The sequence below is a fragment of the Arachis ipaensis genome, chromosome B10 (assembly GCF_059453495.1).
Source record: "Arachis ipaensis isolate K30076 ecotype BB chromosome B10, ASM5945349v1, whole genome shotgun sequence".
Lineage (NCBI taxonomy): Eukaryota > Viridiplantae > Streptophyta > Magnoliopsida > Fabales > Fabaceae > Arachis > Arachis ipaensis.
In genome coordinates, this window is record NC_142435.1 from 129,928,176 (window position 1) to 129,942,528 (window position 14,353).

Here is a 14,353-nt window from a genome sequence, read left to right on the forward strand (position 1 = left end):
ATATATAATATATCAAGAAATCATGGTTACTTTAGAATTTTTTATTGTAAATAAATTAATTGATAATTAAAAAAATAATTTTTTTATAAAAAGAAAACTTCAGCTAATTTAGACTCTTCCTTTATATATTACAATAGATATTTTTATTTTGTTACACAATAATGCCTAAAGTAGACAATTAAGTACATAATATGATCAAAATGTATGAAGTTATTATAAAGCTAAAATTGGTACTTTGTATATCAGGTTCGGGAAGGACACAAAGAAAAAGATCTATTGAAGTGGACAAAGATTCTTGCAAGCAAAACAATGGTACGGGGCACATATATTATAACATAATCTTTGGTACAATCTCAACTTTATCACACTATTGATTCATCAAATCGAGATAGATATATTTGTAAGACCCATAATTGGTTATTCATATTGAAACAGGACAACTTATTAGTCATTGAATCATTTAATTTATGACTAAATTATATTTGCCCAACAGATTATAAAGTAGCGTCATATTAATGCAAGCAACAATGACTAACACAGATAGTTATTTTATTGAATGGTTAACCGAATATATGAATAAATAGGTGTCTTTAAAATAGAATAATGTTTAATGTCAGTTGTATCCAAAAGCTGACAATATGATTAACATTTGTTGAAATCTTCAATATGCAGATTATGTGCACATTGGATCTGCTATGTACGAATGTGAGCATTGTAATGCTCTATATTGGTATGATGAAAGGTCAAATAAAAGTTATAATACATCTGAACCAAAATTCACATTATGTTGTAAAGGAGGACAGGTTCAACTTCCCCAATTACAAGAGCCCCCTACAGTATTGTATAATTTATTGTACAATAATAGCACTAAGAGCAAACATTTCAAGGAGAACATCAGAGCTTATAATAGCATGTTCCAGTTCACTTCAATGGGTGCGAAGATAGACCGAGGAATAAGTAAAACAAGAGGTCCACCAACATTTATCTTATGTGGAGAGAATTATCATCTAATGGGTAGTCTCATTCCACCAGAGGAAACTGTTGCTAAATTTGCCCAATTGTATGTATTTGATACCTAGAATGAAATTCAAAACCGCATGGCTGCTATTCGGTAAGCTTTTAGATGTATGGATGTTTAGTGTACATGCTGGTTGTTATCTACTAGAATGATCCTAATATTATTAAAGTACAAATTTTTGTTGTGGTACATAGGGGTGAAGATCACAAAGAGATACATGAGGACATTGTCAGAGAATTAAAGCAGATGCTTGATGAGAACAATGTCCTGGTCAAGGCATTTCGCATGGTCAGAGAGTCTGTCGCAAAAGAATCTAATACTACAGTAAAGCTCAGGCTTATGGGTAAAAGGGGTAAGGATGGTAGGAGATACAACTTGCCCACAACAGATGAGGTTGCTGCATTAATAGTGGGAGACTTTGACATAAACAAAACTGATAGGGACATCGTGGTCGAGACACAAAGCGGAATGTTACAAAGGATTAATCAACTCAATCCAGCCTATTTGGGTTTACAATACCCATTGTTATTTCCGTTTGGAGAGGATGGTTACAAGGAAAACATAGCTCTCAACAAGTGTAAGCAAAGTGGTAGTAAAGGACGTCAAGAGGTTTCGATGAGAGAATTTTTTGCATTCAGGATACAAGAAAGGTTAGTCGATGGCTCTCCTTTGTTATATTCTAGGCGATTATTCCAACAATTTCTGGTTGACGGGTTCTCGATGATTGAATCGTCCAGATTAAACTATATACGACTTGATCAGGAGAAACACAGATGTGAAATGTACAAGGGTATAAAAGAAGCAGTTTTGTGTGGGGAAACAACACCATCGTCGCGTGGCAAACGTATTATATTGCCATCTTCATTTACGGGTGGTCCAAGATATATGATTAAGAACTACCAGGATGCAATGGCAATATGTAAGGTTGTGGGATATCCAGACCTCTTTATTACATTCACCTGCAATCCTAAGTGGCCTGAGGTTGAAGACTTCCTTAAGAACAGGGAACTAAATGCAGAAGATAGACCCGACATAGTATGCAGGACATTCAAGGCCAAGCTAGATTTGTTGATTAAAGATATCAGAGCGAACAAAATTTTTGGCAGGGTTTGTGCAGGTAATTTCATATTCAAAAATCAAAAGCATTCCATTAAATATTTATTCAATCAATAGGTATTAACATTCAGTACCCATGCCATGAGTTTTATATGAGTTTGCTGATATATATACTATTGTTGGCACAGTTGTATATACAATCGAGTTTCAAAAGCGTGGATTACCACATGTACATATACTATTGTTCTTACACAAGGATGACAAGTTTCCGTTAGCTGAAGATATTGATAAGATAATATCTGCCGAAATTCCAGATAAGGAGTTAGACCCTGAATACTTTGAAGCTATGGAGAAGCACATGATGCATGGTCCATGTGGGTTAGTGAGGAAAGATTCACCATGTATGGAAAATGGCAAATGTATCCGTCACTTTCCTAAGCGATTTGTGGATTGCACAACTATTGATGATGATGGGTATCCAGTATATAGGCGCAGGGAAGATGGAAGAAGTATCAACAAGTCTGGGGTTTACCTAGATAATCGTTATGTGGTTCCATATAATAGAGTTCTCCTAATGAGATACGGAGCCCATATAAATGTGGAGTGGTGCAATCAATCAAGATCAATAAAATATTTATTCAAATACGTGAACAAAGGCCATGATCGCGTAACTGCTTCTTTCTATAAAAGTGCAACAGAGGATGCTGAGTTAGATGAACATGATGAGGTGAGTATGTATTATGATTGTAGATACATATCACCATGTGAAGCAGCCTGGAGGATTTTTGGTTTCAATATCCATTATAGAGATCCATCGATTGTGCGATTAGGTTTCCACTTACCCAACGAACAGAATGTCATCTTCAAAGACCACGAAAATCTTGATGATGTTGTTAGAAAAGCATCGGTGAAGGAGTCTATGTTCCTTGGATAGTTTCAAGCTAATAAGCACTATGCAGAAGCAAGGGCACTGACATATGCAGAGCTTCCAACTAAATTTATATGGAAGCCAAATGAGAGGGTGTGGTTGCCTCGGAAATCACATTCCGTTATCGGAAGGATTTTTTATGTACCTCCAGGATCCGGTGACAGTTATTACCTGCGACTTTTACTTAATTTTGTTAGGGGACCAACTTCTTATGAGGAGATACGCACTATAGATGGTATTTTGTATGATACATTCAAGGATGCCTGTTATGCACGTGGCCTTCTGGATGATGACAAGGAATATATCGAGGCAATAGAAGAAGCAAGCCACTGGGGATCGGGCACATACTTGAGGAAGTTGTTTGCAACGCTTTTGTTTTCAAATTCAATGGATTCACCGGAACATGTTTGGCAGAAGACATGGACTCTATTATCCGATGACATACTCCATAGACAAAGGAGACTTCTTGATAATCCAGGTAAGTTATAACTCAATATAACTTCTTTTGTATCTTTTCGAAGGCTTGACATGTCTATATTGCTAACATATTAATTACTTTGTCAAACGAAAATGCTATATTGATAATGTCATATTAGACTAATAGATTTATAGGCACATATTGGTAGGTTATAGACAATTAGTGTTTACAATAAGAATAATACAAAGAATGAGAAGTTTTTTAGTATCCAGGTTAATTGTAAGTGAACTTACCTATGTTATAAGATATAATTAAAAGTTAAATGATTAGAACTAACATTTTGTGTAGGGGCAAGCAATATAATCTTTTATATTGCTATTTGATATTAATGTATTTTTCAAGTTGTAATCATGGAAGAATGAACAATAAAATATACTATTAATTGTTTCTATTTGTAATGTGGTTACATAATTGATATCATTGACCAAGATTAATTAACCTGAATTTTTGCTACATATCAACAGAGTTGTTCCTTACCAATGATGAACTGAAGGACTTGACACTTATAGAAATTGAGAGAATCCTCAACTCATACAATAAGAGCCTTAGAGACTTCCCTCCAATGCCAATTCCAGATACAAGTCAATCAAATAGTCAATTGTATGCTGATAGAATGAACATGTTAATCTGCGATGAGCTCCGTTATGATAGAAGACAACTAGCTCTAGACCATACCACGTATTTGCAACAACTAACCGATGAACAAATTGTCGTGTACAACGCAATAATGGATGCCGTTGAAAGTGGGAGGGGTGGAGTCTTTTTTTTGTATGGTTATGGTGGGACTGGCAAAACATTTGTTTGGAAGGCTCTAGCAGCTGCACTAAGATCTAGATCACAAATTGTACTTACCGTTGCGTCAAGTGGGATTGCATCTCTTTTATTACCTGGTGGTAGGACAGCACACTCACGTTTTGCAATACCATTGAATGTAGATGAATTCTCAACATGCAACATAAGACAAGGAAGTGCATTGGCTAAGCTGTTAATAAAGACAAGGCTTATCATCTAGGATGAGGCTCCTATGGTAAATAGATTTTGTATTGAAGCCCTTGATAGGAAAATGCGCGATATTTTAAGGTTCAAGAATCCAAACAGCCTTGATCAGCCATTCGGTGGGAAGACAGTTGTTTTTGGGGGTGATTTTTGACAAATTCTGCCGGTGATCCCTAAAGGAACACGTCAAGAGATTGTTAATGCCACGATAAACTCATCGTACATATGGAATAGTTGCAAGCTATTGACGTTAACAAAAAATATGAGATTGAAAGTAGGTGATAGCAACCCAGGGTCGTTTGAGTTAAAAGAGTTTGCTGATTGGATACTTGGTATTAGTGATGGGAGTCACGGAACTGCAACAGATATGTGCCAAAAGATTGTTATACCAGACGACATCTTGGTTAAAGATTGGGATGACCCTATTGAGGCTATTTGTAAAGTAACTTATCCTGAACTTTTTGATGGCACGACTATTGATGAAGAACTTGAAGACCGAGCAATACTTGCACCAACATTGCAATTAGTAGATGAAATAAACCAATTCATGATGAGTTTAAATCCGGCTGAAGCACAGACATACTACAGCTCAAACAAGGCATGCCCAACCGAGTCTTATAATGACCTATTGGCATCCATTCACACTCCTGAATTTTTTAGTACAATTAGATGTTCAGGAGTGCCTAATCATGAGTTGACATTAAAGGTCGGAACTCCTATCATGCTTTTAAGAAACATTGACCACGCGACAGGATTGTGCAATGGTACACGCTTGGTTGTGACTAAGTTTGGGAAACACATAATAGAAGCACATAGCAGTGTTGGAAGGAATAAAGGTCAGAAGGTTTTTATTCCCAGGATGACTCTAAGCCCATCCGATCATCAAATACCATTCAAGTTCCAACGAAGACAGTTTCCTATAATGGTATCATATGCGATGACTATCAACAAAAGTCAAGGTCAATCACTATCAAAGGTTGGTTTAATACTTAAAAAACCTGTATTCACACATGGTCAACTATATGTTGCAGCATCTAGGGTGACACAGAGGGCAGGGCTTAAGATACTTTTATGTCATGATGAGGAAATTCGTACAGAGACAGATAACGTTGTTTTTAAGGAAGTGTTTAGGAATGTTATATGAACAAGTATACTCAAGCAGCAGTATCAACTACATTCTCATATTCTGCATAGTTTTTGCAACAGAGCCGGTTTGACCCAGGTAATACCTTTTTTGCTAGCTCTGTTTTTTCTTTTTCTTTGTTTCTTTATTTTATGACATCAACACATACTAATTGGAAGTAATAGATAATTTATTTAATATAGAAAGGTATTACTAAATCAGTTGCCAATAAGCACACTTCTAAAAAAAACTATGATATATGAAGATTATGAATTAAAGATAATAAACACCCTAGCCAATTAGTCTTTCACAAAACTAACACAGCAGATAAGCAAAAAATAACATTGTTCTCCTGAATAGATGAGTGTCAAATGAGCCAGGAGAATTAATTGCAAACATAAGAGTGTTTGCTCATAACTAAAAAAACTCACCTGGGTATGTGACGACAAGTTCTCCTGAATAGGAGCTAATATGAATCTTCACCAAAACCTTTAAGTCCTTTTAGATACTAATACCTTTGAAGGTCCGTAAAAATCACTGAACCTGAAATTTATAAATGAGGTAACTACAAAGCAAACAAAAAAATGCCAAGCAGGGACAGTAAGTATATTTTTAACACCTATATCTACAATAAAGTTCAAAATTAGTTTTACCTGTTAAAAAATACTAAAAACTAAAGAATCTCAATATATTCCAAGATTGTATATGCGTAAGATGCTACCATACAGCCACAAACAACACATATATACATAATTTATCATGTGAAGAGGTCAGCAATGTTTAAGTTTAAACAAGAAAATCACAACAGGTTTAATCTGATCAAATTGTATTGATAATTAAAGCGTAATCAATTGAAAAAACAAAAAACATAGCTTCTTCATTTGTCTCTATCTACATCTGAGATATCTATCAATTTATTACTGTTAACTTATGACAGGTAAAACCAAGTTCAAGTTCCATAAGAAAAATCATTCAGGAGTCTAACCCTACATAAAGCCAGTTTATGCTCCCTATTGATTGCCGATTAAACCAATGCTTAACATACTAAACGGGACTGTTCTCATTACACTGAAGGTTATGGTTGTTATTTGTGATATTCACTTCAACTTAGTCTACTTGTGATAATAGATTCCATATTCTATAAAATCTTTTTTTCCCTTTTATTACCCATAAATAGATGTATCTCAAAACATGGCATATGGTTATTTCAATTAATTTAATAGAATGGTACACAAAGACAAATTTACTTACTCAATCAATTTTGATGCCAGATCTCTAAAGAGGTAAAATCAGAGATTCAGAGAAGGAAAAGTTAACACCTTTTGATATAGAAATTCCTAAAATCAGATTAAAATGGATTCATGTTTCAGTGAAAAATAAAGCAATAACATTTAACAAACACTTTTAGATTAATCAAACATGTTTATTGTTTTTATTTACCTTTTTATTCACAGATCTGCATTCTTTTGAGTTGGAACAGCTTCGGTTGAGATGAATTTGGGGCTACCCATAGAGGAATCTAATCAAAGATTCCAAGGTGTGCAGAATCAGAGGACCTCACCATCAATCAGCTGTCAATCTTTGGAACAATGCTTTCTTGCCACGGTGAATCACCTCCCTTTAAAGAGCTACTGCTTAATGGAATACTTTGTATAACTTAAGGCCATCAGTAGAAGTAGTTTTTTTTGTTCATTGTAATTTTGAATTATATACTTGAGTCGCTTTTTTCTTCACCTTATACAGTTGGTGAACCTGCTAAGTGCCAGTTGAATGATGTTGCTACATAGTAAAAGTGTGGGTGAAGCTTTATTTGCATATGAACTTAATCTTATTCAATGCACAAAATGGTGGTTGGTATTATTTGCTAGAATTAGAAGAGTCAGTTTTGTTATTATACTAATGGAGTAGGTATTGTAATAATGAACATAATAAAAATGGTTTCACTTTTTTCGAGGGGTTGCACATAAAACTAAATATTAGATAGATGCATCATTAATTAGATATTTATATACACTTTTTATGTCATCACATGTAGATTTTAGAGCATTAAGGCTCACAACATTTTTTAAGAATTTTAGATTATTAGAGTGATTCATATGTTAAAGTTCTGATGTCAAGTTTCATATTTAGGTGAAAGAATTCAATTAATATATAATTATGATGTTTTAAATATATAAAAGAGCCCAATTGATAATTATTCTAATTTTTTTTGTCACAGTTTTACTAAAGAAGTAGTTTACCAATAGCCCATGGCATTTTTTATTTCAACGTTTTTGAATAGCATATTTTGGTGTGTGTGGGCCGAGGGGGTAACATTGCATGTTTCAATAAAAGGTTATTAATATGATTTTTCAGATATCAGATCTACATGTGAGTTCCATTCACCACATACATACAAATGGATAATAAAATGGTGAAATTTTTTATATTTAAATCAACGGATATTATTATTAATCTTACCAAGGGAAGGATAAAGACTATCCTTTTGAACGGATTGACATTTGCCCCGCGCGAAGCGCGGGTCTTTCACTAGTTTTTATTTAAAAACTAATAAAAATATAATAAAAACTAATTAAAATATACTAAAAACATACTAAAAACAATGCCAAAAAGCCTATAAATTATCCGCTCATCACATGGGTTGCGCAAATTTCGGCGACGCGTATGCATCTGGGATGCGTACGCGTGATATGGGTTGTGCGAATGGCGTGAAGGCATCAACGCGCACGCACAACTCTCTGTTCATTCTGCTCATGGGGCCAAAATCACACACGACGCGTGCGCATCGTGCACGCCCACGCGTGGATGGCCATTATGGGAAAACGACGCGCACGCATCGGAGACGTGTACACGTGATTGAGTTGGTGCTCCCAGCACAGTTCCAGCCCCACATCAACATAACTCTCTGGCCAAACACAGATTTACACCAATTTTCAGGGTCACACGTACGCGTGAGGGACGCGTACGTGTGGTGTGCTGAAATCGCAAGCGATGCATACGCGTGAAGGACGCGTACGCGTGGACTTGCTTGTGCGCAAGGCACGTGTCCAGCACCACTTCTGCCCAACTTTCTGTTCAATTCCAGGGTGTTGCGTATGCACGCATGACGCGTACGCGTCAGCGACTCTTGCGCGTCGCACACCCCTTTTTTTTATGCAAAATGCATAATGCAGAATGCAGATGAATATGCAGAAATTATGAATGACCACTATGAAGAACAAAAGAAAATAAAACTAGGAATGAAAAAGGAACAATCATACCATGGTGGGTTGTCTCCCACCTAGCACTTTGCTTTTACGTCCTTAAGTTGGACGGTCCACAAGCTCATTCTGCTTCTGTTGGTGGATTCTCCAAGAGGAAGACCTCCAGCTCTTTATTGTCCTTCATCTTCTAACCATGATACATCTTTATGCGATGTCCATTGACCTTGATAAATTTGGAACTTGATGAATGACTCAGGTGAAAGACTCCGTATGGCTCTGCCTTTTCTACTCTGTAGGGGCCTTCCCATCTTGAACGCAGCTTGCCTGGCATGAGTCTCAACCTTGAGTTGTAAAGGAGAACTAGCTCCCCAGGTCTGAAATTTCTTCTCTTTATATGCTTGTCATGCACAGCCTTCACCTTCTCTTTATATAGTCTGGAGTTGTCATATGCTTCGAGTCGAAGGGTCTCCAGTTCTACCAGTTGCAGCTTCCTTTCAGCACCAGCTTTCTCAAATCCCATGTTGCATTCCCTCACAGCCCAGAAAGCCTTGTGTTCCACCTCCACTGGGAGGTGACAAGCCTTGCCATAGACTAGGCAGAAGGGGATCATTCCTATGGGTATCTTGTACGCTGTCCGATAAGCCCAGAGCGCATCAACAAGTCTGGTGCTCTAGTCTTTCCTATGAGGCTTGACTATCTTTTCCAGTATGCGCTTTATTTCTCTGTTAGACACTTCTGCTTGCCCATTGGTCTGAGGATGGTAGGCTGTTGCTACCTTGTGAACAATCCCATGCTTCTTCAGTAGACCTGCTAATCTCCTGTTACAAAAGTGAGTGCCTTGATCACTCACGATTGCTCGTGGTGATCTAAAGCGACAGATAATATGGTTTCTAACAAAGGAGACAACAATGTTAGCATCATCAGTATGGGTAGGAATTGCTTCCACCCATTTAGAAACATAATCTACCGCTAACAATATATACAAGAAACCATTGGAGTTTGGAAACGGACCCATGAAGTCAATGCCACAAACATAAAAAATTTTACAAAATAGCATAAGCTGTTGGGGCATCTCATCCCTCTTGGATATATTACCAAACCTTTGGCATGGAGAACAAGATTTACAGAAGGCAGTATCATCTTTAAAAAGAGTGGGCCACCAGAATCCACAGTCTAAAATTTTTCTAGCTGTTCTTTGAGGGCCAAAATGTCCACCACTCTTAGAGGAGTGGCAGGCCTCTAAAATCGACTGAAATTCTGATTGAGGCACAGACCATCTAATTATCTGGTCAGCACCATACCTCCATAAATATGGGTCATCCCATATATAATATTTGGACTCGCTTTTCAGTTTGTCCCTTTGATGCTTAGTAAAATTAGGAGGGAAAGTGTGACTAACTAGATAATTAGCTACAGGTGCATACCAAGGAACTACTTCGGATATTGCGTGCAAGCTATCTAATGGAAAAGCATCATTGATAGGAGTGGAGTCATCCTTAATGTGCTCAAGGCGACTCAAGTGGTCCGCCACTAAATTCTGGGAACTACTCCTATCTTTGATTTCTAAATCAAATTCTTGCAGCAACAATATCCAACGTATTAACCTTGGTTTAGACTCTTTTTTAGCTAATAAATATTTTAGAGCTGCATGGTCTGAGTACACTACCACTTTAGTACCAAGTAAATAGGCTCGGAATTTATCCAGAGCAAAAACAATAGCCAGAAGCTCTTTTTCAGTGGTAGTGTAGTTAGACTGAGCAGCATCTAAGGTCTTAGAAGCATAAGCAATTACGAAAAGATCCTTACCTTCGCACTAAGCCAATGCCGCTCCTACTGAATGGTTGGAGGCGTCACACATAATTTCAAAAGGCTGGCTCCAGTCTGGTCCTCTCACAATCGGAGCTTGAGTTAAGGCGATTTTCAGCTTATCAAACGCATTCATGCACTCCTCACTCAACTCGAACTCAACATCCTTTTGCAGCAGTTTGGATAAAGGCAATGCTACCTTACTGAAGTCCTTGATAAATCGCCGGTAGAAACCTGCATGACCAAGGAACGAACGGACTTTCCTTACGGAGGAGGGGTAAGGTAAACTAGAAATGTCATCTACTTTTGCTGGATCTACAGAAATACCAGTATTAGAAATAACATGTCCTAGAACAATACCTTGTTTTACCATAAAATGACATTTTTCAAATTTTAAAACAAGGTTTGAACTAACACACCTGTCTAATACTCTAGCTAAACTATCCAAGCAAAGGCTAAATGAATCACCATACATACTAAAGTCATCCATGAAAACTTCCATACAATTCTCAATAAGATCTGAGAAAATACTAATCATACACCTTTGGAAAGTAGCTGGTGCATTACATAAGCTAAAAGGCATCCTCTTGTATGCATACGTTCCAAAGGGACATGTAAAAGTAGTTTTCTCCTGATCTTCAGGAGCTATATAAATTTGAAAATATCCTGTGTAACCATCTAAAAAGCAGTAGTGTGATTTACCTAACAAACGATCAAGCATCTGATTGATAAATGGCAAGGGGTAGTGATCCTTGCGAGTAGCTTGGTTGAGGCGCCTGTAATCAATGCACACCCTCCAGGAGTTCTGCACTTTAGTTGTTAGGAGCTCTCCATGCTCATTCTTCACTGTTGTGACTCTAGACTTTTTGGGCACCACTTGTACTGGACTGACCCATTCACTATCTGAGATGGGGTAAATGATATCGGCTTCAAGCAGTCTGGTCACTTCCTTCTTGACAACTTCTAAGATGGTGGGATTCAGCCGCCTTTGAGGTTGACGGACAGGCCTTGCTCCCTCTTCTAAAAATATTTTGTGCTCACAAACTTGAGGGCTGATGCCGACTATATCCGCCAAGCTCTACCCAATTGCTTTCTTGAGTCTTCTCAGCATACTAAGCAGTTACTTCTCCTGTTCGGAAGTGAGTTCCCTTGCAATGATAACTGGGAGCTTCTGATGATCCTCAAGGTAAGCATACTTGAGGTGGGATGGAAAGGGGCTTTAACTCCATTTTCTGCTCATGGCTAGGCACTTGATCATCTGGAGCTAGGGAAGGTGACAATGTGTCTTCATCTTGTTCAAGGGGTGTCCCCACACTTGCACCTTGCTCCATGTGCCTCTCTTCTACTTCCTCCTGTTGCACTGCAGCTACAGTTTCATCAATGATGTCGCACTGGAAGATGGAATGATCTTCCGGAGGATGCTTCATAGCTTCATCCAAGTTAAAGCTCACTGCTCTGCCATCTATCTCAAAGGAATAAGTTCCTGAGAATGCATCCAACTTGAACTTTGAAGTCTTCAGAAATGGCCTTCCAAGGAGGATGGATGATGGTCTTCCTGAGTCATTAGGGGGCATCTCCAAAATATAAAAGTCAATAGGGAACGTGAGCCCCTTAATGCTCACCAGCACGTCCTCAGCAATTCCTACCACTGAGATAATGCTTTTATCTGCCAAAACAAAATGTGCTGCCAACCTTTTTAAGGGAGGGAGCCTCAAAGCATCATATATAGATAATGGTATTATACTAACACACGCGCCTAAATCACACATGCAGTCAGAAAATTTTACACCTTCTATAGTAATAGTAACCATGCATGGGCCTGGATCACTACATTTTTCTGGTATATCACCCATTAAAGCAGAAATAGAGCTACCTAGAGGAATAGTTTTTAAATCCTGTATTTTATCTTTATTCATGCATAAATCTTTTAGAAACTTAGCATACTTAGGAACCTGGCGAATGGCGTCAAAATGGAGAATTGTTACCTCAACCTTTTTGAAGATCTCCACCATCTTGGGGTCTAGCTCTATCTGCTTTCTGGATTTCCTAGCCAGGTGTGGAAATGGAATGGGAATGACTTCTCTGGTAACTTCATCTTCTTTTGGTACTCTATTCCCTAGTTGAGCTGCTTCTTCTTCAACCATGTCATATACTTCCTCTTCCTCTTCAACATCCTCTACCTCAACAATGTCTTCAACATGGATGTCATCCTTTGAGCTTGGCTCCTCATGACTCCTCTCTGGCAGTGTGGTTCCGGACCTCAAAGTAATGGAATTGATTCTACCTTTGGGGTTGGATAAAGGTTGAAAAGGTAGTGCATTAGAGCTTGAAGGTTGATTGTTGGGGGTAGAAGGTGGTTCCAGCTGGGAGATGAGAGCTTGTAAAGTAGAGGTAAAACCATTGATGCTAGAGGTAAGTGTATTCTGAAGGTCTTTCTGTCTTTGTGCAATAGAGTGAAGCATCTCATCATTGGTAGAAGAAGGGGGATAAGTAATTTGAGGGGCCTACTGTTGGTTGTTCTGAGGCGCTTGGGACTGCCTTTGGTAAGGTATTCTGTAAGGCTGGTTTTGGTTTTGCTGTTGGTAAGGAGGGTTCTGCTGTCTGTTGTTGTTGTTGTTCTACCTTTGATTCCCACTGTTGTCTCTGTCTCTTTGGTTGTAGTTGTCCCTCCATCCTTGGTTAGAATTATCTCTCCAACCTTGGTTGGAGTTATCTTGCCAACCTTGGTTGTAGCTTCCACCTTGGTTATAATTGCCGCCTTGTTGATAGTAACCTTAATTTGGGCGGTCATAGAAGTTATGAATAGCTGCCAAGGTGTTGTCCTCTTGTTGGAGCTGCGGGCACTCATCAGTGTAATGAGTATAGCAGGCACATATTTCGCACACTCTCTGAGGAACCAACTGTTGACTCTGTTGTTGTGGGAGAGGCTGAGGTTGTTGTTGATTCAGCTGTAGCTGCTTTAGTATGTTGGTCATCTCTCCTAGAGTCTGTGTGAGAGCAGCAGTCTCACTACTAGAGGAAACCTCTGCAATAGCCTTGGGATGGTTGTTTCTGTGCTTGACATTCCTGGTAGACTCAGCTAGATCGGTGATCAGTTTCCATGCTTCTGTCGCCGTCTTGTACTTCTTCAGAGAGCCATTACTCGCAGCATCTAGTGTAGTCTTATCCTGAGGCTTCATGCCTTGTGTGAAGTAGCTGATCAACACCAACTGGTCAATCTTGTGGTGGGGACATGAATCTAGGAGATTCCTGAAGTGTTCCCAATACTCATAAAGAGTCTCTGATTCGCCTTGAATAATGCAGGAAATTTCTTTCCTCAGTCTGTCTGTAACTTCAGCTGGAAAGTACTTTTCTAAGAACTCCCTTCTGAGCAGATCTCAGTTAGTAACAACTGTTTCAGGTTGAGTGTAGAACCACTCTCTTGCCTTTCCCTCAAGAGAAAATGGAAAGGCATATAGCCAAATAGTAGTTTCATCTGTACCATGACACCTAGTAGTTGAGCAGGCTGTCTGAAAATCTCTGAGGTTCTTGATAGGCTCTTAAGCAGGTAAGCCATGAAACTTGGGCAATAAGTTAATTAGCGCAGTCTTCAGTTCAAAATCTGCAGCCAGATTTGGGTGACGCGCTTGATACGGTTGCAGTGTAAAGTCTGGAGCTTCTGCTTCTTGGAGAGTAATCCTTCTAGGCTCCGCCATATTACCTGCACGTAAATCAACAGAATCAGTAGAAAAGGAGCTTGTTTCTT

General features: G+C 38.3%; 1 pseudogene; it reads left to right on the top strand.

Moving 5' to 3' along the window:
- Nucleotides 1–1,633: 1,633 nt before the first annotated feature.
- Nucleotides 1,634–5,620, top strand: LOC107621109 (uncharacterized; annotated as a pseudogene).
- Nucleotides 5,621–14,353: the final 8,733 nt, after the last annotated feature.